A 23059-nucleotide genomic window follows, 5' to 3' on the forward strand; every position below is an offset into this window, starting at 1 on the left:
TTAATAAAAGTGTATTTTCAATACGGGACGTGAAGGGGATATTTTTATCTTTTTATTATTAGAGTCAAACCTAGAATGATGAAATTGACATTCACCAGGACTTTGTTTACTGGGAAGGGATAAAGGTTGATTTCTACTCTTGTCTCACAAAGTTGTCTCTCAGGGATAGAACAGCCCGCAGGGCTCAGTCCACCCTCCTCACCAGGCTATGTACCCTTGCTTCCTGGATGATTTTGTCTCATCCAGTTTTATAGAACTTATGATTTTCTAACATACTATATAATTTACTTATTTATAAGTCTTCTCCCTCCAGACACACACCTGAATGTAATCTCTGCTGTGGGTTCTTCTTGTTCCCTAAGGCCTCCCTATTCTTCAGAAGAAAGTCTGGCATATAAGAGTCATACAATAATATATTTTGAATAAGTGAATGAAGAAAGACACTGACAGATTACAAAATATATTTGAAAGTGGGGAAATATGTTTTTCTCAAAGTTAAAAAAAAGAGTAAGACAAGACTAGTCTCAATATAGTTTTATATTAAAGCAAAGATTTAGCTACACACCAAAAAAAAAAAGGATTATAAAATAAATAAGAACTATGTAGTTCTAGACTTCTATGTTTGAAAAAGTTTGTACCACCCAAATGTTTTGGTTTTGAGAGTTTCTTTTTGTTTTAAGATGGACCTGAACTCAGTGTATAAAGGAACTCATAAAATATGTATACACTGATTAACACATTTTGATATAATCAATCCAGTAACCAAAAAATAAATAATTTTTGACATTATAGATTCTCCCACACAAGTTTATTTTCCTTTTCATTTTCACTTGGCATGTAGGCTTCTCATACATGCACCCTAACAGGTTTCTTAACTGCAGAGCTGGATCATAGGAGGGTCATAGGTTTTTCAAGTACTAACAAACTCAGTTGCAGCCCATTTACACTTACACACAAAGAAATTGGCTCTATGTCCTAATGGGATTTCAGGCCAAGCAGCATTGTAAACAAATTATAAAACCAGATTCAGCCACACTTGAAAGAGGACCCAAACAAGCTTTACACATAAGCGCAATCGATTTCCCAACTCAACAAGTAATTTAACCAAATATTTCTAATCCCAAGAGTCTAAAAGCCAAATAAATTAGCCTTACTTCTTGATAAGCGTAAATTGTTAGTTGATAAGTTAGCAAGCTAGACTAACGTTTTATTAACATTGAAGGTATTATCGTACCACAAAGGGGGAACATGTTATTAAAGGAATGTTGAACTTATTACTTTAAGACCATTAGTGGAAATATTGCTATATTGTTGCTCATATATCACATGATATTTAAACTTCTATTTTTTTTTCTGGTATTTTTAGAAATTCCCCTTACATACAGGATTTACTAATATATTCAAGATCCCTTCAATGAAGAATTCATGGTGATTACAGTATTTATAGTACTACAGTTTCTTGGTAGTTACTTACTGATGATCAGCTCCAGGAACTAGCTTTACTAAGTATTTGATACTGAATAACTTTATGAAAGCTTTTAAATCATCCCTAGATTTACAAGCCATTTCCTTGTTTCTTAGATTACTTAAGCACACTCATTTCTGGAAATGTCTAATCAAAAGCATTAAATTTAAAATAATTGTAAATTGGTGTGCTGATGGCTATAAAAGTGCAATTACTGTATCAGTTCACCAATACAGCACTATTTGCCAATAAAAACTCTGAATTTGTGGTTTGTATTTCCAGCAAATCTTTGTTGAAAGCCATAAACTAGATAATGTTAGAAAAAAATGTTCTAATCATATCACTATTGCTCTAATAAGATGGGCCCATCTCTTTTAAAACCAAGATTTCTAGGAAATTTCTAACCTAGAAACATAGGCTACTGCAATAGCTTCAATACACACTGATTCAAGAATGGTGGGAGTTTGTCCTGAACATCCTAGTTAAATTGAGTGTCACCTCTATTCTCCGATAGGAAGCAAACTGCAAGGAGTACAAGGGTTTAAAATAACATAAAAAGTGATGTGAATCACTTGGTGAATGGACACAAGGGTACAATGAGAGAGAAGCTGGAACCATACCCAATTAGCAGGCACCAAACTTTCCCAAAGACAGTAATGGCTATTCTCTTTCAAGAGACTGTTCCATGCAGGAATGCATTATTCAACATTGCCAGAAATTCCAATTTGTCAAGAAAAAAATAGGTCAAGATTTTTATTTGCAACTACCCAGATTTTATGTGCTGTCTAATGTTTTTAAATCATTTGGACTGAATTAAATCTTTGAGCTACCAGTTTGCCACCTTGTCTAGAGGTCTGAAGAGTCAATGTATTTTCTTACCAGAAAAAAAAAAAAAAAAAAAAAAATGAGACACTTTCCTGGAAGTTCTTGTTGTGGCTCAGTGATAATGAACGTGACTAACAGCCATGAGGATGTGTGTTCTATCCCTGACCTTGCTCAATGGGTTAAGGATCCAGCATTGCCCTGAACTGTGGTGGTGTAGATCACAAACATGACTTGGCTCTCACTTTGCTGTGGCTGTGCCACAGGCTGGCAGCTGAAGCTCGGATTCCATTCCTAGCCTGAGAACTTCCATATGCTACAGGTGTGGCCTTAAAAAGCAAAAAAGAAAAAAAGAGAGAGAGAGGCAGTTTTGTGTTAAAAATCTTGTTGCTTTTTGACAGTTGTGCCCAATTAGCCAGTAGTGGCATTTTTCTGAGTCACAGAGTGAATTTCCTATGCCCATTTATACATTCATTACACTGAATGCCCATGAAGCCCAACATCACAGTTTCAGGTATATATTTTTACCATATAAAAATTTCCACATCATGATGGGGAAAAATGATAAGTGAAAATGTACCATCTCTGTGGTAGTTTTATTATAACCATTTCAAAATAGGTTGGTAATAACATCATAGCTACTTTTTTGACACATTCAGGAGGGTATTTAGTGGTATTACCTTAACACAACAGAGGATAAGAAATAAAAAACAAAATTAATATTTTCTAGTTTTTTAAACCTATGATTTTGAGTGACAGAAATTACTAGTGATGGATGAAAATGCAGTGTATGTGGAAAAACATCCACTCACTGAACTTCATGAATGGAATGATATTAATCAATTATTCTCCATCATCATTTTTAAAAAATATTTTAAATGTTCTGTTTCTAACTCTTCTCCATTCAGCCAACATTAAATATGTATGTAAATATATGTAATATATATGTACTATATGTATATACATATGTATATATATGTACTATATGTATATACATATGTATATATATATGTGTGTGTAAATATATAGAGAGAGAAGGAGGAAGGAGGGGGGAGAGAAAGAGAGAACATATTCTACTATCGGTTCTGTTTCTTTGGAGAACCCTGACTAATTAAAGACAGGAAATTTTACACATGTTGCTGCTGAATTCCATCTCCCCATTTTATAACTTTAAAGATGTTTTTCTTAAAAGTTTTTATTTGTCTGCATCCCAAATGAAGGAATTTATATTTATTCAAAATAAACTACCTTATTGGACTCAACTCATTATTCTTGGTTGAACGATTCTTCTGGAGGCTTGATTCTGGGCTCCCAAGTATTCACTGTCAATCCAGGTTTATCTCAAATGCAGAGGATAGAATCATATTTGTTTCATCAAGGCTATTTTTGAAGTCAGATCAATGTAAGAGTAATTTGATGTTCAAAGGAAATTGTCTACAACAATCATAGTTAATGTGACGTTGGACACCATGTTGTGATTGTTTTTCCCAAGCATAAAAAGCTACCATAATAACTTTTGAATTTCACTAGACAAATTATAATGCTCAAATTGAATAACCCAGTTTATTCTTACCTAGTTTATTAAATTCTTGGAAGAGACTAAATCCTTAGAAAGTATAATTTCAAAACAATATTGAATTGCGCCCAGGTATCTCAAGGAGCTTTCTTTAGGCCATCTACTATTTCTGCTAGGCAAAGGTTTTCCTTTCTATTCTCTCAGCTTTGGAAAGGTAGTATCGAATTTGCCTCCACCTCCCATCTTTCAACCCATAGTTAAACACAGTCTATGCAAAACAAACTTTTACAACAACCTTGGGTTATTTCAACCCAACGTATTTCTTCCCTACAAAAAAACACAGATGGATGTATTAAGGACACTAAAAAAGTATTTTGCAAACAAATACAATTCTTTCTTAGGATCTGATGTCCTTTAAAAAGCACTCCCTAAGTTATGGATTAACCTTTATATGAGAATGGTTAGGTCAAATAATTCTTTTTTTGCACAATGAATATTTTGGAAGGTGAACATTATTATATTTTGAAATGTCACAGAAATCTGTTCCTATTTGATCACTCTTCCCATACACCCTCACCCTCTTTCAAACACAAGCAAGTGTAGAAAGCCTTTCATGAATAAGGAATTCATTCAGGAGTTAGGTACCTGGGCCAATTTCTACTCATCAGGTTTCCTATGAACTTGTAGGTGCCAAACAGTAACTCTTATGTTTCTCCAAAAGAATTCTTAATAGAGGATTAAACTCTAAGTGGATTCCTGATTTCACCATTTCTGAAGCCCAGTGTTAGGTTGCTGAAAGTTTACTTCATTTGTACCATCAGGAGTCTACAGGCTTTAGAAACTGAGTGAGTGATATAATATTGTGTGTGTGAATGAAATATTAGAGTAGCTGGCAATCTATTGCATTAAAGGCAATGCACATTTTTGAGTACCTCTTTATTTTTTGAAAATAATTCTTCTGTAATGTTTAAATAGAGATGAAAGTTGTTGTAATTTTAATAATAATCTATATGGGAACATAAAGACAAAGTAATGAAATGCATGTATTTGCCCAATACTGATTCTCAGCTCTACTCTGACTAAATATCTATCCATTATCTGAATATAAAAATTAAAATGTCTTCAGGGTGGGAATGCACTGATAAATGTCCAGTCCATGAATGCCAAATCCAGATTGTAGGATGGTTCCATATATTCATGTTCAGTCAGATCAATGTACAATCAAGATGAAAAAGGACATATAACTAAATGGGGGACTCTAAAAATGATCAAATATGTAATTCAATAGAATAAAACACTAAACCTCTTGCTTTTAAAAAAAATACAATTAGTCATCTGGAAAATGAGTTTTAAACAGATATAATGAGTTCCCAAGAATAATTGTGCAATGTTCAATTAATGATTAGGCTTGTGTAAAGCTTGCCTTGTGCCATCTTGGCAGTGATTTTTCATCCTAAGTATTGTCCAGCATTTCCTGTGTTCTGAGGCATGAGATCACTGAATATTCACATTTGAAACAGATCATCATCTAAGGATAATTATGAAGATTTTATTAATTAATTAATTTATTTATTTATCTATTTGGACTCACAGTTGAGCTCTCTCCTTGAAAGCAGAAAGGGGTGTTGCTGGAATAAACAATGTCACTAGAGTCAGTTTATAATCACTTCTTCAGTAAGACCTAGAAATTCCACAGGCAAGCCTTACTCATATTCATCTTTTTTAATTTTCATTTTTGTCAGGGAGGAGTGCCTTCCTCCAGTTTTAAGAAATGGAAACTATAAAGATTCAAAAGGGTCAGGAAACGAATACTCCATATAACCTGAAACTAAGGGATAAAATGAATGTCTTTGATAATTGAAAATGCTTTTAAATTTATTTATTTATTTATTTATTGCTTTCTAGGGCTGCACCCAGGGCATATGGAGGTTCAGGTTATGGGTTGAATCAGAGCTACAGCTGCCAGCCTATGCCACAGCCACAGCAACATGGGATCTAAGCCGCATCTGTGACCTATACCACAGCTCATGGCAACACCCAATCCCCGACCCACTGAGCAAGGCCAGGGATGGAACCGGCATCCTCGGAGATACTGGTTGGATTAGTTTCCACTGCACCACAGTGAGAACTCCAAATTTTTATCTTGTATAACTTTTATATTACAAGGGTAATTATCTGGCCAGTAATATGCATGGGTCTGTTTTTGCCAAAAGCCAGGTGCTCTTTTAATAAGGACTGACCCCAAGGTCCATTGTACCAGATATTTAGTTAAGAAAATGTATTAAGGATCAAATATACTTCAAACTCACTATATATTACATTTGCTTATATTTTTCAGTCATGACTGAAGTAAGTAGTTTCTAAATTGATTGAAGGGATATTATAAATAAGAGAAACAGACGTAAATAATATGTTTTAAAATCAAGCTATCATAAAAAATGTAAAGTACACAAGTCAAACAGTAAAAGAGGGAGTTAGTTTAAGTCTATAAAAGAGCATTGACTGAAATATAAACACTATCTTCAATAACAACTTCACAGAAAATGAAGAACACAGAGGTATCTTATCACTTCTCTTTTAAAAAAAATTAGAGTTAAGAAGAAAAGGTTAAGTGATAGGAATTTTTCTTTCCTGTGTCTCAATAGTCTTCTGAGAATTTTTCTTACAAGCCTTAGCTCTCACTTTCTACAGAAATCATGCCTGTGCCCAACATTTTTAATCGCCCTCAAATATCTATTCACTCCATCTCCTTTTTCAATAGACCACAAGTTAATATAGTGTGTAATGCTTCCATTTAAAAATGCTTAGCTTTCCACACTCCCATGGATCTGAAGGTGGGCATGTGACCCAGTTCTGGACAAAGAGGCGTACCTGGCGGTTAAGTGTAGGATTCTTCAGAGCCTTTTTTTCCTAAGAGACTGAGCAAACCAAGTCAATCTATGTTTTGCCCTTCACCTTTTCTTTTTCTTTCTTTCTAGAATTGAAAAGTGATATCCAGAAGGGCAAGAGGTTTTTTTCTTTTTGTAAATATGAGGAGAACAACCTTGCACTAAAGATGACAATGATGAAAGCTACGGGGAGGCTGTGACCTCGATGTTGTTGTGTCACCATAACAACTCTGGATTACTGTCTGTCTGCAGATTCAATGTTACATGAAAAATAAGATAAATAATATAAGATAAAAATAAAATAAGCACTTTAACTGAGTTTCTGGGACACAGCTGAATACAACCTGAACTCTCAGACTTCCTTCCTGTGTCCCACCCTGCTCTGGTTTAGGTGCTCCTCCTTGTTGCATGGCATGTCCTACTCCCAAACACAATATTTTCTGCCCCTCACTGCATCATAAATTTCCAGAAGACAAAAATCATGTCAATTTTTCAATTAATGATATCCCTAGAACTTGGCATATGTCTGTGTAGCACATAGTAGGCACACAATACATTCAATAAATGGGGAAACAATAAGTAAATGACTGAATAATGACAATATTCACCTCTTTACATCTATTACCAAGAAATAATATAAAACACTTCTTATTTTTGCTTAGACTATTGCAGTACCTTCCTCATGGTCCCTGTATCCCCACTGCTTAAAAATCCTCTCATAGCTTCCCATTGTATTTATAATTAAATCCAAATCCTTTACACATTCTGTGAAGTGTAGTGTGATCTGGTGAATCTGTTACAGCTCTGTGTATACCTCCATTCATTCTCTTCATTATACTCCAACAGTACCAGCTTCCTTTCGTTTACTGAAACATTCCAAGCTCGTCCTCACCTTAAGATTTTTATGCCAGATGATTCATGTCCACAGATATCTCCAGAGTTGATTCCTCTTGCCTTTCAGATCTCAGTTCAGATCAGAGAATTCTTGGCTGACAACTCAAGTGAAAGGAACACATCAAGCACTCTAGCTCATAGCCCTCTTGTGTGGCCGTTGAGAAAATATTTTTATTTTTGCCCAGAGAGGGCTTTCTGAGAAAATCTTACTGAAAATTGGAACCTGAGATAAAAATGCAATCCTTAGAAGGTAATTTTTGACTAACTGAATAATAAGAACTCCGAGGAGATTAACCTTCCCAGAGGAACATGCTTACACTTCAAGGGGGGTCAAGACCCAGGGCCATGGAGACACTCCAAACAGTGAGGACCCAGGACCCCCTCCCATTACTTTTCCAAGGAAACACTCTCAAAAGAGGAAGGAAGACAGCTGCCTCTCTCTCCTATATAAGTATGCGTATTCATTTTCTTGGGTGTAGGGGGAGAGGAGGTCTTACTTAACTGCAATACAGACTCAGTAAGTGTAGAGTGACATCTGACTCTCCTTGTCTTGCCCTGGAGGGAAGACACTGTAATACAAAATAAAAACAAAACAAACAAAAAAAAACAGCACATTATTTTTTGCTCTAAATAAGTAGTGATAAATCTTCTCTGCTCCAGAAACCACATATTGGCATTTGGGACAATACTAATAAATAGAGTACTAAAAACCTAATATCACCTTTATTCTTTTATAGTTCCAATCATCTGATACTGGGTATCCACATCACTCTACAGGGCTCCACGAATTTGGTCTTCGTTATATTTACAACTCATGCCTGAAAGAGCTCCTGGTAGGAGACCAGTAAGTACTAGGGGTATGAAAAAAATGAATCAATCACTGAAATGACAACTTTTTAGAGAACTGGATTATGTAACTTTCTACTGATTTGCCTTAAAGCAGAGGGGAGAATTAAAATTTTAGAAAAATAATTGTTTATTTCAGATGGCCTGCTAAAAGATATTACATGTGACATGCCTTTGAAAATTAAGGCTTTTATAAATATCTAAAAGGAAGATATTTGGGATTTTTCTTAATAAACTGATTTCTTTATGACTTAACTACTAGCTATGTAGTTAATGAGATTTATATTATATATACATATATATGGAATATAGAATAATTTATACTTTATATAAATATTGAAAAATGTATCTGTATTCCTGTCAGCTACACAGCAGCTGAGATAAGAAAGACCAAACCTTCTCTCAAAAATCAGCTTTAGTTCTTCCCAAAGCTCCAAACAAAGTAGAATTAAGTCCTCAGAACTCTGCATAAGTTAACTGGAAAACTTTAAGAGTGTACTTTAGTAATTTTCAACCTCTATCACATGAGTACTGACAACATTTTAAATTTGAGGAGGACTACACCTTAATGGCATTTCAAGATGAGTTATTACCAAAATACACTCAGCAGAACCTACAGAGTAGATTTATTAAGTATCATCCACTCCAATATTGAAAAAGGTCTTCAGAAAATGATTGCTTTAATTTCGGTGGAGTTGATACTGAGCACTTATTCTGATAATACTTGCACAATTTGTTCAAGCTGATTGTCTCATTGTAGAAACAAAACAAACATATTGATAGCATAAATATTTGGCAATTGAAATTCTTAAAGATCTCACACAAAGAGAGATATAGGCTATGAATTATGGTGATGGATTTGATAATAGCTGGACTTAATTAGCATTCTCTTTAAACATTTTAAATTATGTGTTATAGAAAAAACCATTTCTTCTTTAAGAACTTATGAATGAAGCAGATATTTTAAAATTTAATTTAACAAGTCAGTTGAAATTATCTAGAATTTGATGAGAAAGTAAGCAAAATGTAAACTTATGAAAGTAAAGCCAACCAAAACCAACAGTTGATCAACTATTTATAAATGTATCCATTATAAATGATTATTACAAATGTGTTGCTACTGTAAATAAAAGTGTACAGACTAAAATCTCATTGGGTGGATAAATTGATAGAGGGTAATTTGTAAAATTGAACATTGTAAGCTTGCAAGACCCAATGCATTCAGAAGGATAAAATCTGGATAAAAAGGGTTTAGATTTACTGTGTAGATCTCAAGCATATTTTATAGAACAAGGTCCCCAGAGTGACAGGCATGAGCCTAGCCCTCTCAGCAGCCTCTGCAGCAAAGAAGGGTGCATGCCAATCTATTGACACTATTTCCAAAGAGCATCTAAATAATTTTTGTCTGAGTTTTTTAAACCACCAGATTTTCCAAATAGATATGTCTTCTGAGGAGAAAATTCAGTGATTCCCCAATATTGATATTTCTAACTACTTACCAATTCAAAACATATTAATTCACAAAGCTCTTATAGTTTGGTAGACATGGATGGATCAATCTTCCATAGGTTTATACCTGCAGAGAAAAATAAAATTAAGTTTCTGAATCTATAAAACTGAGAAATAAGGTTTGGAACCATAGCAATACCATAAATATCACTGCTTTATACATAATACAGTATACAAACCAGTATGGAAAGAGTGATGTTCTTACTAATTGCCAATCCTTGCAAAGAAAGATGTTTTTGAAGGCCTGAGGCTAGGGATGGATATATAATTTGCAGGGCTCAGTGCAAAATAATTATGTGGACTCCTCATTTAGACCCCTTGTTCAGTTTTCTGCAGTCTCTCAACCTATCATGATGATTTTTATTTGCTTCCAATATCCCGCTTCCTTGGGCATGAAGCTACTGTCTGGGTAAATGTAGACCCTCAAAAGTGTCCTTCCCATGTGCATGCCTAAGCCCCTACTGGGAAAAGAGGCAGCAGAAGTCACTATGTAGAAGTAAGGGAGTGGGCTACTGGGCACCTGATCAGTGGAGGGGGAGGGGTAAAGGCAATGACAGGAGATAGGACCACATGTTAGTAGAGGCTCCAAGACCCCTGTGCATGCTCCATCATCCCACTGGGATAATCCTGACTATAAAATACAAATTTAAAGACAAAATTATTGATAATTTTATAATGACCACAATGAATTAAATCCTATGCATCAGGCTCTGTGTAATTGCCCTGGTCACACACCCATGAATCCCACCCTTCCTAAGGCAGATGTGGCAATACAGTCTCCCTGCCTAGGCCCTGGCTCTGACTTAATCTGTCTCATCTGTCTCTATGGGTTGCTTTCAGCTATCTGGGATGACATGGTCTTGGCAGAGAACCCTAAGTTTTTCTGTCTAACATTGTTCTATGCTCAGTTACCTCATGTGTTTACACTGCTCTTTCTACAGTAACACATGTTCCTAATTATTATGTTACAAATTTCCACAACACACCAACATTAGAAGGTACATCACTCCCCTAAAAACCCATTCAAATATTGATGTTTCTTTCTAGTCACTCCAGGGCAGGAATGTGGGGTCTCAGAGACCTCTATGACTTAAGTCATGTCCATACTGAAAGCAGCTTGGAAAAAATAGCCCCATGACTCAAATATTTTCTCCTCCATGTAAGGCCCTCTTCTCTGACTATAAAAGACACTATTTTGTTCTTTTTTACAGCTGTGTAATATTCTATTGTATATATGGACCACATTTTATTCTTCTATTCCTCTGTTGATGGACATTTAATTTGCTTCCATGTCTCAGCTATTTAAATAGTGCTGCCATGAACATAGGAGTTACGTATCTTTTCGAATTATAGTTTTGTCCAGATATTGACTAAAATCTCAGGAGTGGGATTGCTGGATCATATGATAGCTCCATATTTAGTTTTCTGAGGTACCTCCATACCATTTTCCATAGTGATTATACCAATTTACATTCCCACCAACAGTGAAAAACTGTTCCCTTTTCTCTGCACCCTCTCTAGCATTTGCTATTTGTATACTTGTTAATGATGGCCATTCTGACTGGTGTGAGATGGAACCTTATGGTAGTTTTGATTTGCATTTCCCTAATAATTAGCAATGTTGACATAGAGAACAGACTTGTGGCTGCCAAGGAGGAGGGGCAAAGCAGTGGGATGGACAGGGAGCTTGGGGTTGGTAGATGCAAACTATTACATTTAGAATAGACAAGCAATGATGTCCTACTGTAAAGCACAGGAAACTATATCCAATCTCTTGTGATAGATCATTACAGAGGATAGTATGAGAAAAAGGATACATTAAATATGCTATATATATATGTCACTGAGTTACTATGCTGTACAGCAGATATTGACACACACTGTAAATCAACTATTCTTTCATTTATATCAGTGAGGAAATCAATAAAGTAGATATTCAAAAAACAATAGGAAAAAAATCAATAAAACCAAGAGCTGGTTCTTTGAAAAGGTAAGCAAAATTGATAAACCTCTGGCCAGACTTACCAAGAAGATGAGAGAAAAAACCCAAATAAACAAAATAAGAAATGAAAAAGAAGAAATCACAGTAGATACTGCAGAAATACAAAAAAACATGAGAGAATACTATGAACAATTATATGCCAACAAATTTGATAACCTAGAAGAAATGGAGAAATTTCCAGAGACTTATAGCCCACTAAAACTGAATTAAAAAGAAATAGATCAACTGAACAGACCAATCACTAGAAATGAAAATGAATATGTCATAAAAAAAAAACCTCCCAACAAACAAAACTCCAGGTCCAGATGGCTTCACAGGTGAATTCTACCAAAAATACAGAGGTAATTATATCCATCCTCCTTAAATTTTTCCAAAAGGTTGAAGAAGGAACACTCCCAAAGACATTCTATGAAACCACCCTCACCCTAACACCAAAACCAGACAAAGATACTACCAAAAAAAGAAAATTATAGGCCAATATCTTGATGAATATAGATGCAAGAATTCACAACAAAATTTTAGCCAACTGAATCCAACAACATATAAAAAAGATCATACACCACGACCAAGAGGGATTCATCCCAGGTTCACACGGATGGTTCAACATATGCAAATCAATCAACATCATAAACCACATTAACAAAAGAAAAGTCAAAAACCAAATGATCACCTCAATAGATGCAGGAAAAGCATTTGGCAAAGTCCAACATCCATTCATGATAAAAACTCTTACCTAAGTGTGTACAGAGGGTACATAATGTAATATAATGAAAGCCATTTATGACAAACACACAGCCAGTATAACACTTAGCAGAGAAAAGCTGAAAGCCTTCCCGCTAAAATCTGGAACAAGACAAGGATGCCCACTCTCACCACTTTTATACAACATAGTATTGGAAGTCCTAGTCACATCAACCAGACAAACAAAAGAAATAAAAGGCATCCAAATCAGAACAGAAGAGCTAAAACTGTGACTATATGAAATGACATGATACTATATATAGAAAACCCTAAGGACTCCACACAAAAAAACTACTTGAACTGATCAGCAAGTTCAGCAAAGTAGCAGGACATAAGATTAACATTCAGAATTCCGTCACATTTCTGAATACTAACAATGAAATATTAGAAAAAAAAATTTAACAATGCAATACCTTTTAAAATTGCACCCCCAAAAATCAAACACCTAGGAATAAACCTGACCAAGGAGGTGAAAGACTTATATGCTGATAACTACAAAATGTTAATCAAGGAAATTAAAGAGAATTCAAAGAAATGGAAAGATATTGCATGCTCCTGGGTTAGAAGAATTAATATTGTTAAAATCACTATACTACCCAAAGCAATCTATAGATTTTATGCAATCCCTATCAAATTCCACATGATATTTTTCACAGGACTAGAACAAATCAAAAATTTACGTGGAACCATAAAAGGCCCAGAATCGTCAAAGCAATTCTGAGGAACAAAAACCAAGCAGGAGGCATAACTCTCCCAGACTTTAAGCAATATTACAAAGCTACAGTAATCAAGATAGTGTGGTACTGGTACCAAAACAGACATACAGACCAATGGAACAGAATTGAGAGCCTAGGAATAAACCCAGTCACCTATGGTCAATTAATCTTTGACAAAGGAGGCAAGAATATAAAATGGAAGAAAAGTCTCTTTAGCAAGTGTTGCTAGGAAAACTGGACAGCTGCATGCAAATCAATGAAACTGGAACATACCCTCACACCATGCATTAAAAAAAAACTCAAAATGGCTTTAAAAGACTTAAACATAAGATAAGACACAATTAAACTCCTAGAAGAGAGCATAGGCAAAACATTCTCTGACATCAACCTTACAAATGTTTTCTTAGGTCATTCTCCCAAGGCAACAGAAATAAAAGCAAAAGTAAACCAATGTGACCAAATCAAACCAAAAAGCTTTTGCACAGCAAAGGAAATCATAAAAACAGAGACAACCTACCTAATGGGAGAAAATTGTTTCAAATAATGCAACCAACAAGGGCTTAATCTCTAAAACATACAAACAACTTACACAATTCAACAGCAAAAAAAAACAACCACCCAATTGAAAAATGGGCAGGAGACCTAAATAGACATTTCTCCAAAGAAGATATACAGAAGGCCAAGAGGCACATGAAAAAAATGCTGATTATTAGAGAAATGCAAATCAAAACTACAATGAGGTACCACCTCACACCAGTCAGAATGGCCATCATTAACAAGTCAACAAATAACAAATGCCGGAAAAGTTGTGGAGAAAAGGGTACACTCCTCCACTATTGGTGGGAATGTAAATTGATACAACCACTATGCAAACAGTATGGGGATACCTCAGAAAACTAAATATAGAACTACCATATAACATAGCAATCCTACTCTTGGGCACATATCCGAACAAAACTTTCCTTAAAAAAGATACATGCACCCCTATGTTAATTGCAGCACTATTCATAATACCCAAGAGATGGAAACAAAATCTAAATGTCCATCGACAGATAAATGGATTAAGAACATGTAGTGTATATACACAATGGACTACTACTCAGCCATAAAAAAGAACAAAATAATTTTCAGCAACATGGATGGAACTACAGACTCTCATACTAAGTGAAGTAAGTCAGAAAGAGCAGGACAAACCTCATATAATATCACTTGTATCTAGACTCTAATATACAGCACAAATGATCCTTTTCACAGAAAAGAAATTCATGGACTTGGAGAACAAATTTGTGGTTGCCATGGGGGAGGGGGAGGGAATGGAATGGACTGGGAGTCTGGGGTTAATAAATGCAAACTATTGCATTTGGAGTGGATAAGCAATGAGATCCTACTGTATAGCACAGGGAACTATATCTAGTCACTTGGGATGGAACACGATGGAGGGCAATGTGAGAAAAAGAAAATTTATATGTGTGTGTAAGAGAGACTGGATCAGTTTGCTATACAGTTGAAAACTGACATAACACTCTATATCAACTATAATGTAAAAAACAAAAATCATTAATTTTTTTTATTTAAAAAACAGATACTACCAAGAAGGACCACATTGTCACTTATTGATCAAGCTGTGATGTGAATTTGAATAGTTGCGTGAGTCACAGTAAAGTATAATAAGAGGCCTGGTCAGAAGGGTAAGAGAAACTTTGTGTGGTTTGATCATCTCTTCACTGAAACAGCGTCTAAAATACCATGCTGTTAATTAAGCCACTTATGAGCCTAGACAAATCACTTCATATCTCTCTAATTCATCTGTAAAACATCAAAAGGCTAAAGTTAAGTTCTCTAAGTCCTAACCCGTTTCAAAAGTGTTTAATTCCATAAAAGAAAACAGAAAGGAAAGAAGAAATGCAATCAAAAGTTCCTTTACACTAAAAATAGATCTAGCATATGGTCCGGCAGTCTCACCTCTGGGCATATATCCAGAAAAGATGAAAACTTTAGTTCAAAAATATCCATGCACCCCAGTGTTAATAGCAGTACTATTTACAATAGCCAAGACATTGAAACAACTTAAATGTCCATCAACAGATGACTGGATAAAGAAGATGTGGCATATTTATACAAGGGAATATTATTCAGCCATAAAAGTAATGAAATACTGCTATTTGCAGTGACATGGATAGACTTAGAGGATACCATACTAAATCAGACATATTATATGATATTACTTTATGTAGAATCTAAAATATAATACAAATGAATTTATTGACCAAATAGAAACAGATTCACAGACATAGAAAACAAATTTATAGAGTCCCTGCTGTGGTGCAACGGGTTAAGAACCCAGCATTTTCTCTGTGGAGGCTTGAGACACATGTTCAATCCCCAGCCTGGTACAGTGGGTTAAGGATCTGGCATTGCTACAGCTGGGACTCAGATTGGATCCCTCATCTAGGAACTTCCATACACCACAGGTAAAGCAAAACAAAACACACACACACACACACACAAACTTGTGGTTACCAAAAGAGAAAGGTGAGAGAGAGGGATAAATTAGAAGTATGGGATTAACAGATAAACACTACTCTAGATAAGATAGATTGGAATTCCCCATTTGTGGCTCAGTGGGTTAAAAACCTGATGTAGTCTCCATGAGGATATAGGTTTGATCTCTGGCCTCCCTCAGTGGGTTAAGGATCTGGCGTTACCGCAAGCTGCGGGTAAGTTGCAGATCAAGCTCAGGTCTGGTGTTGCTGTGGCTGTGGTGTTGGCCAGCAGCTGCAGTTCTGATTTGACCCCTAGCATGGGAACTTCTATATGCCATGAAGTATAGCCATAAAAAGGAAAAAAAAAATATATATATATATATATACATATATATATATTTAAGCAGCAAGAGTTTACTGTATAGCACAGGGAATTATATTCACTATTTTTTTAATAACCTATAATGAAAAAGAATCTGATATATAGATATGGATGTTACTAAAACAGAGCCTAAAATGTCATAATAATGTAGTTCCTGTCGTGGCGCAGCGGAAACGAATCTGACTAGGAAATGTGAGGTTTCGGGTTCGATCCCTGGCCTCGCTCAGTGGTTAAGGATCCGGCATTGCCGTGAGCAGTGGTGTAGGTCACCGACACAGCCTGGATCTGGCATGGCTGTGGCAGTGGCATAGGCTGGCAGCTACAGCTCCTATTAGACCCTAGCCTGGGAGCCTCCATATACTGTGGATGCAGCCCCAAAAAGACAAAAATAAATAAATAAATAAATAAAATGTCATGATGCTAATTAATCCAATTATGACCTTTCACAAGCCACTTCATACCTCTCTTATTCATCCATCATCTGTCAAATATCGAAAGTATATATATATATCTTTGCTGTACACCTGAAACTAACACAAGTCAGTAAAAAACAAACAAATCCAAAAAGGCCTTTTTCAAATAAACCTGAAAGTATATCTTTCAGTATATCTGTTTTTACTTCTAGTATGGCATGGATTCCCTGATGTGTGGAGGACAGGTCCTCTGGGAGGAGGTATGGAAAGGAAGTGGGAACAAGAGGTCCACTGGGGTTGGGTGTAAGAGGGGGGCAGTGCCTATGAAAGAGAAAAGAAGCAGCAGCAGTGATGAGCAGGAAAAGCTTTCAGACACGACTCAGATTCAACACTCAGGAAAGGAAAAGAGGGAGAGGGCAGAAATGGTCAAGAGAAAGACTCAGAGTGCAGCAAACCTGAAAAAGTCTTAGGTAACCCGATGGGGAGTTCCAGAGAAAAGATGGCCCTTTGGAGAGTGCTCTAATGCAGGATATAGGAGATAACACAGAAGTGGCCGCAAATCAAAAACCGAGAGCATTCTTGGAGTTCCTGTCATTCTCAGTGGTTAACAAATCTGACTAGCATCCATGAGGATGCAGGTTCGATCCCTGGCCTTGCTCAGTGGGTTAAGGATCCCTCATTGCTGTGGCTATGGTGTAGGCCAGCAGCTACAGTTCTGATTCACCTCCTAGACTGGGAACCTCCATATGCCATAGGTGTGGCCCTGAAAAAGCAAAAAAAAAGAAAGAAAGAAAGAAAGAAAGAAAGAAAGAAAGAAAGAAAGAAAGAAAGAAAGAAAGAAAGAAAGGAGAAAGAAAGAAAGAAAGATGGAAAGAAAGAAGGAAAGAAAGAAAAAGGATAAAAAACACTGGGGAAAAAAAAAAACAAACAGAGAGCATTCCTGACTTCCTAATTTCAAGGTGGTCATTTAACTTCAAGGTGGACCTCTAACCTCAAGTTATTTCTTGAAGAGAGATCCATGGTTTGCAACTCTATGACTGCCACCTCAATCATATTAATTATAAAAGCAACCCACGATGATAGGAAACCAAGCATTTTTGTCAGATCTCATCATAGACCTACATTTCCAGCACTCAGTTCTAGCATTTTTTAAGTGAGGGGAGAGTTCATTATCATTAATAAGTATTGCATAATTAATAATGACTAAAATAATTTTTAAAAAGGTATGGAGTAAAGAAATTTAGAGCTGAAAGGAATTGTAAAAATTATTAGCCCAACCCTTTCATCTGACAAAGAGAAAACTGAGGCCCATAGGATCTAAGTATTAAGCACCACCATTGACTAATTAGTGCCAGAGCAGGAATGGAGCACAGACTTTCTTACCCCTAATCCAAGCCCCTTTAAAGGAACTAAACAAGAAAAAGAAAGAAAAATTTTATTTTCCTAATGGTACAGACTTTAAAAAAATATATTCAGAACTGGGAACTATTCTGTTGCACTGATAGGGCATATTAGTAAGACTTTAGAATGAGATTGAGCACCACAAAAGCCATATGGGATGAATCATATCACAACTGACCCTTGAGCAACATGAGTTTGAACTGCTCATGTCCACTTACATGCAGATTTTTTTCAATAATAAATATTACACGATGGATCTGCCGTTGGTTCAATCTGTGGATATGGAAACTTGTATATGTGCAACTGAACCATGTATAAAGAGGGCCAACTCTAAATTATAAGCAGATTCTCAGCTGAGCAGGAGGTTGACACCCCTACTCCTGCAGTGTTACAAGGGTCAACTGTCCTCAGTCCTCAATGAATAAGTAGGTGACATGTTGATGAAAATATCTTTTTATATATAATGATTTTTATTTTTCTCCATTATAGCTGGTTTACAGTGTTCTGCCAATTTTCCACTGTACAGCATGGTGACCCAGTTACACAAACATGTATACATACATTTTTCTCACATTATCATGCTCCATCATAAGTCACCAGACATAGTTCCCAGTGCTACACAGCAGGATCTCATTGCTAATCCATTCTAAAGGCAATAGTCTACATCTATTTAACCCCAAGCACCCCATCCATCCCACCCCCTCCCCCTTGGCAACCACAAATCTGTTCTCCAAGTCCATAATTTTCTTTTCTGTGGAAAGATTCATTTGTGCTGTATATTAGATTCCAGATATAAGTGATATCATATGGTATTTGTCTTTCTCTTTCTGACTTAGTTCACTCAGTATGAGAGTCTCTAGTTTCATCCATGTTGCTGCAAATGGCATTATTTTATTCTTTTTGATGGCTGAATAGTTTTCCACTGTGTATGTTTACCACATCTTCCTAATCCAATCATCTGTTGATGGACATTTGGGTTGTTTCCATGTCTTGGCTATTGTGAATAGAGCTGCAATGAACATGCAGGTGCATGTGTCTTTTTTAAGGAAAGTTTTGTCCAGATATATGCCCAAGAGTGGGGTTGCTGGGTCATATGGTAGTTTTACGTATAGTTTTCTAAGGTATCTCTATACTGTTCTCCATAGTGGTTATACTAGCTTACATTCCCACCAATAGTAGTGCAGGAGGGTTCCCTTTTCTCCACACCCCCTTCAGCATTTGTTATTTGTGGACTTCTTAATGATGGCCATTCTGTCTGGGATGAGGTGGTATTTCGTGGTAGTTTTGATTTGCATTTTGCTAATAATCAGTGATGTTGAGAATTTTTTTCATGTGCTTATTGGCCATCTGTACATCTTCCTTGGAGAATGTCTATGCAGGTCTTTTGCCCATTTTCCCATTGGGTTGTTGGCTTTTTTGCTGTTGAGTTGTAAAAATTGCTTATATATTTTAGAGATTAAGCCCTTGTCAGTTGCATCATTTGAAACCATTTTCTCACATTCTGTAGATTGTCTCTTTGTTTTCTTTTTGGTTTCCTTTGCTGTGCAAAAGCTTGTCACTTTGATTAAATCCCATTGGTTTATTTTTGCTTTTATTTCTGTTGCTTTGGGAGATTGACCTGAAAAAACATTTGCAAGGTTGCTGTCAGAGAATGTTTTGCCTATGTTCTCTTCCAGGAATTTGATGGTGCCTTGTCTTACATTTAAGTCTTTCAACCATTTTGAGTTGATTTTTGTACATGGTGTGAGGGTGTGTTCTAATTTCATTGATTTACACTCAGGTTTCCCAGCAAGACTTGCTAAAAAGACTGTCTTTTTCCCATTTTATATTCTTGCCTCCTTTGTCAAAGATTAATTGGCCATAGGTGATTGGGTTTATTTCTGGGTTCTCTATTCTCTTCCATTGGTCTCTGTGTCTGTTCTGGTACCAGTACCACACTGTCTTGATGACTGTGGCTTTATAATATTGCCTGAAGTCTGGGAAAGTGATGCCTCCTGCTTGGTTTTTGTTCCTCAGGATTTCTTTGGCAATTCTGGGTCTCTTGTGGTTCCATATAAATTTTTGGATTGTTGGTTCTAGTTCTGTGAAAAATGTCATGTGGAATTTGAAAGGGATTGCATTGAATCTATAGATTGCTTTGGATAGTATGGCCATTTTTACAATATTAATTTTTCCAATCCAGGAGCATGGAATGTCTTTCCATTTCTTTACATCTTCTTTAATTTCCTTGATTAATGCTTTATAGTTCTCAGCATATAAGTCCTTTACCTCCTTGGTCAGGTGTATTCCCAGGTATTTGATTTTTGGGAGTTCAATTTTAAAAGGTATTGTATTTTTGTATTCCTATTCGAATATTTCATAGTTAGTATATAGAAACGCAACTTATTTCTGAATGTTAATCTTATATCCTGCTACTTTGCTGAATTTGTTGATCAGTTCAAGTAGTTTTTGGGTTGAGTCCTTGGGGTTTTCTATATGTAGTATCATGTCATCTGCATATAGTGACAGTTTTACCTCTTCTCTTCCTATATGAAAATTTCTTGAGATTTTATTTCACATGTGTATATAGATTTGAATCCACAGACCCCTGAAAGATGTGGCACTGGTCCCAGAAATTTAAGTCCCAGTTCCTTTCACCACATAATCCCAAATCTTCTGTTGTATTTCTTTGATTATTGCTATTGATAGTCAATGTGGCTATATGATTTAATATAGACATTTACGTAATCAAGTAAATATTTTGCTTCCATGAGGCAGTGATTTTGTAACAATGAAAACTGAGTAACCATCTTGATCTTTGTATAAATGTGAATAGGATCAAGTAAGCCAAAAAATCCTTAGGGATCTGAGTAAAAGAGAGAGAGACACTTCATCTTCTTCCTGCAAACCAAAGAATAAGCCAAATGAGTAGGTCTCAACAAGGTATTTATTTAGATAAATGTACAGATTATAAGATAAATAAGTATGACACTTATTTGGGGATCATCATAATATGGAATGCTTTTCTCATGAGTCCACTCCAGTTACAATGTTTTTAATACACAAAATAGTAACCTATAATCTTTATCATTCTCAGGTAAATAAATATTGAAGCAGGTGTTACTATCTTGAAATCCACTGATTGATACCTTCCTAAAAATATTTAAAGATAGTTTGTTGTTTGAAGAAGAAAGAAAAGTATTTTCTACTAAAGCTAAGTGACCCTTGGGGGAAGGGCCCTGAGAATATTAAAGCTTTGATATGGGGCTTTCTGTTATATACAATGGGAGCTCCTCTCTCGGAAGGCCATTTGGCTGATGGAATTCTTCCACAGGCACACTACTATGCTGGGTGCTGTCTTTAGGTAGAAAAATAGGGAGTAGCTTTCTTCTACCAAAGCACTTTGGGTTGAACTGGAAAGGAGATAACTGAACAGTCAGTATATCCTATTCCATCTCAGCCCTGGTCTCTACTTAGAGCTGTGTCACTGCTTAGATCTAGATCAGATGAATTGTGTTGATAGTGGCAGGGAGAAATTATCCATCATGTTATATAGAATTCTAACAAAAACCCCTGGAGCACAAAAGCACAAGTAGATTTACTATCAACTCATCCTTAGCTGAAATATCATCTTGATTCTAACTTTGTTTAACACAGAGTCCCTGGCTTTGTTCTCCCAGAGAGTTCCCACACCCCCTAGAATTTAGAATTTCTAACTGAATGCCTATGTGAAGGCAGAATATCCAGGCAGTCTGTGTTTCAAAAGGCTCAGAATTAAAAAGGCACGGTAAAATAAAATCGGTTGGACTACTTAGTGTAAATGCCTCATTTTCTTGTCGTGTTTACCCTTCTGACCCAGCAGAACAGTAATGTCTATCCTTCCACTGTATTCTTAATGAGGTTATTTACAGTGCATATCCAATGAGTTTGTGCCCTATGAGATAAATCCTCAGCTCTGAAATGTGTGTGAGAAGGTAGATGTTGTTATTGGAGGAATTAACCTTGTAAATGAGGAGCACCCTTACTGAAGCTCCGGATTTTGATTATTCAAGAGTGACACAGGAATACAGGGAGTTTTGTGCAGAATTAGAATAATCAGCCTTGCAAATAGCCACTGACTGTGAATAAATAACTATATTTTGGCAACAAGTGAAGAATTCTGACTTCATTTTTAAAATATTTCTATGTTGGTTTGTAGTTTCCTATGCCAGCAGAGGAAAGAAATACTGCATGGATCTCCAATGTGTAGAATCAAGGGCTTACTCATCAGTAGTGATTGTATATTGAACTGGGTGAGCTGAACAAAGCCAGGATGAGACACAGACAGAGTAGAACCTTTTCAAGCCACACTACAGCTTATAGCCTCTAGCACGCCCCAGAGATTCTTCTCACTTTCCACTCAGCCACACTGTTGTCCCTTTAAGAGCCACAGCTAAGACATACCATGATAAGCTAGAATGTTATCAATTTCTTGATTCATTAAAAGGTTACAAATATCCAAGGGTAGGATGAAGCCACTAAGTTATCATTAAAAAACAAATATTTTCTAACTTAGGTAAATGCCTGAGATAGGTCACTTGACTTGAATTTCAGTCAGTTTCCTTACAAAGGAAAAGTGCTGAAGATTAACATGGGGCTTGGAGAGTCTTCCTCCTCTTCTTCCTCCTCCGGTTCATGATAGCTATCCCCTCTTCCTTGTACCTGGAAGAGGCACAAGGGGAGGCTATTTCAGAACCTAGAATTGAGAAGAATATTGAAAGCTTTTGGCTTGGGAGCAAAATATCATTCATCTAACGTTCATTAAACCCACATCTAAGATCCTACTGCCACATCTGAGCATCGGAGAGAAGATGAAGGGAGAATTTCCCTCTCTTCCATATGAAAACCTACAGAATTTATAGCAGCCACAATAATAAATACAAATCCCACTGCTGATCATAGTACAGGTGAGGTTACAAGGGGTGGACTTATTTGTGAAAATTGTACGGCTAAGATTAGTGCA

The 23059-nt window shown here is 36.1% G+C and overlaps 1 protein-coding gene across 4 annotated transcripts in view; it reads right to left on the minus strand.

Moving 5' to 3' along the window:
• Nucleotides 1-23059, minus strand: part of ZPLD1 (zona pellucida like domain containing 1) — a 358917-nt gene that overhangs the window by 68917 nt on the left and 266941 nt on the right. For 2 of the 4 annotated variants that reach the window (XM_084991508.1, XM_084991509.1), the window contains 2 exons: nt 9931-10007; nt 7584-8154 (listed from right to left, as the gene is read on the minus strand). The gene's annotated coding sequence lies outside the window, so the exon portion shown is untranslated. Of the gene's footprint in view, nt 1-3535; nt 5787-7583; nt 8155-8306; nt 8437-9930; nt 10008-23059 lie in introns of those variants that run through there. The other 2 variants (XM_084991507.1, XM_084991510.1) reach the window with 2 other exon arrangements.

This window comes from Sus scrofa, chromosome 13 (genome assembly GCF_054392235.1).
Source record: "Sus scrofa isolate SSC_HxYL_T2T_F1_AM1 chromosome 13, Sscrofa_HxYL_maternal_Yorkshire_Landrace_v2.0, whole genome shotgun sequence".
NCBI classification, from domain to species: domain Eukaryota; kingdom Metazoa; phylum Chordata; class Mammalia; order Artiodactyla; family Suidae; genus Sus; species Sus scrofa.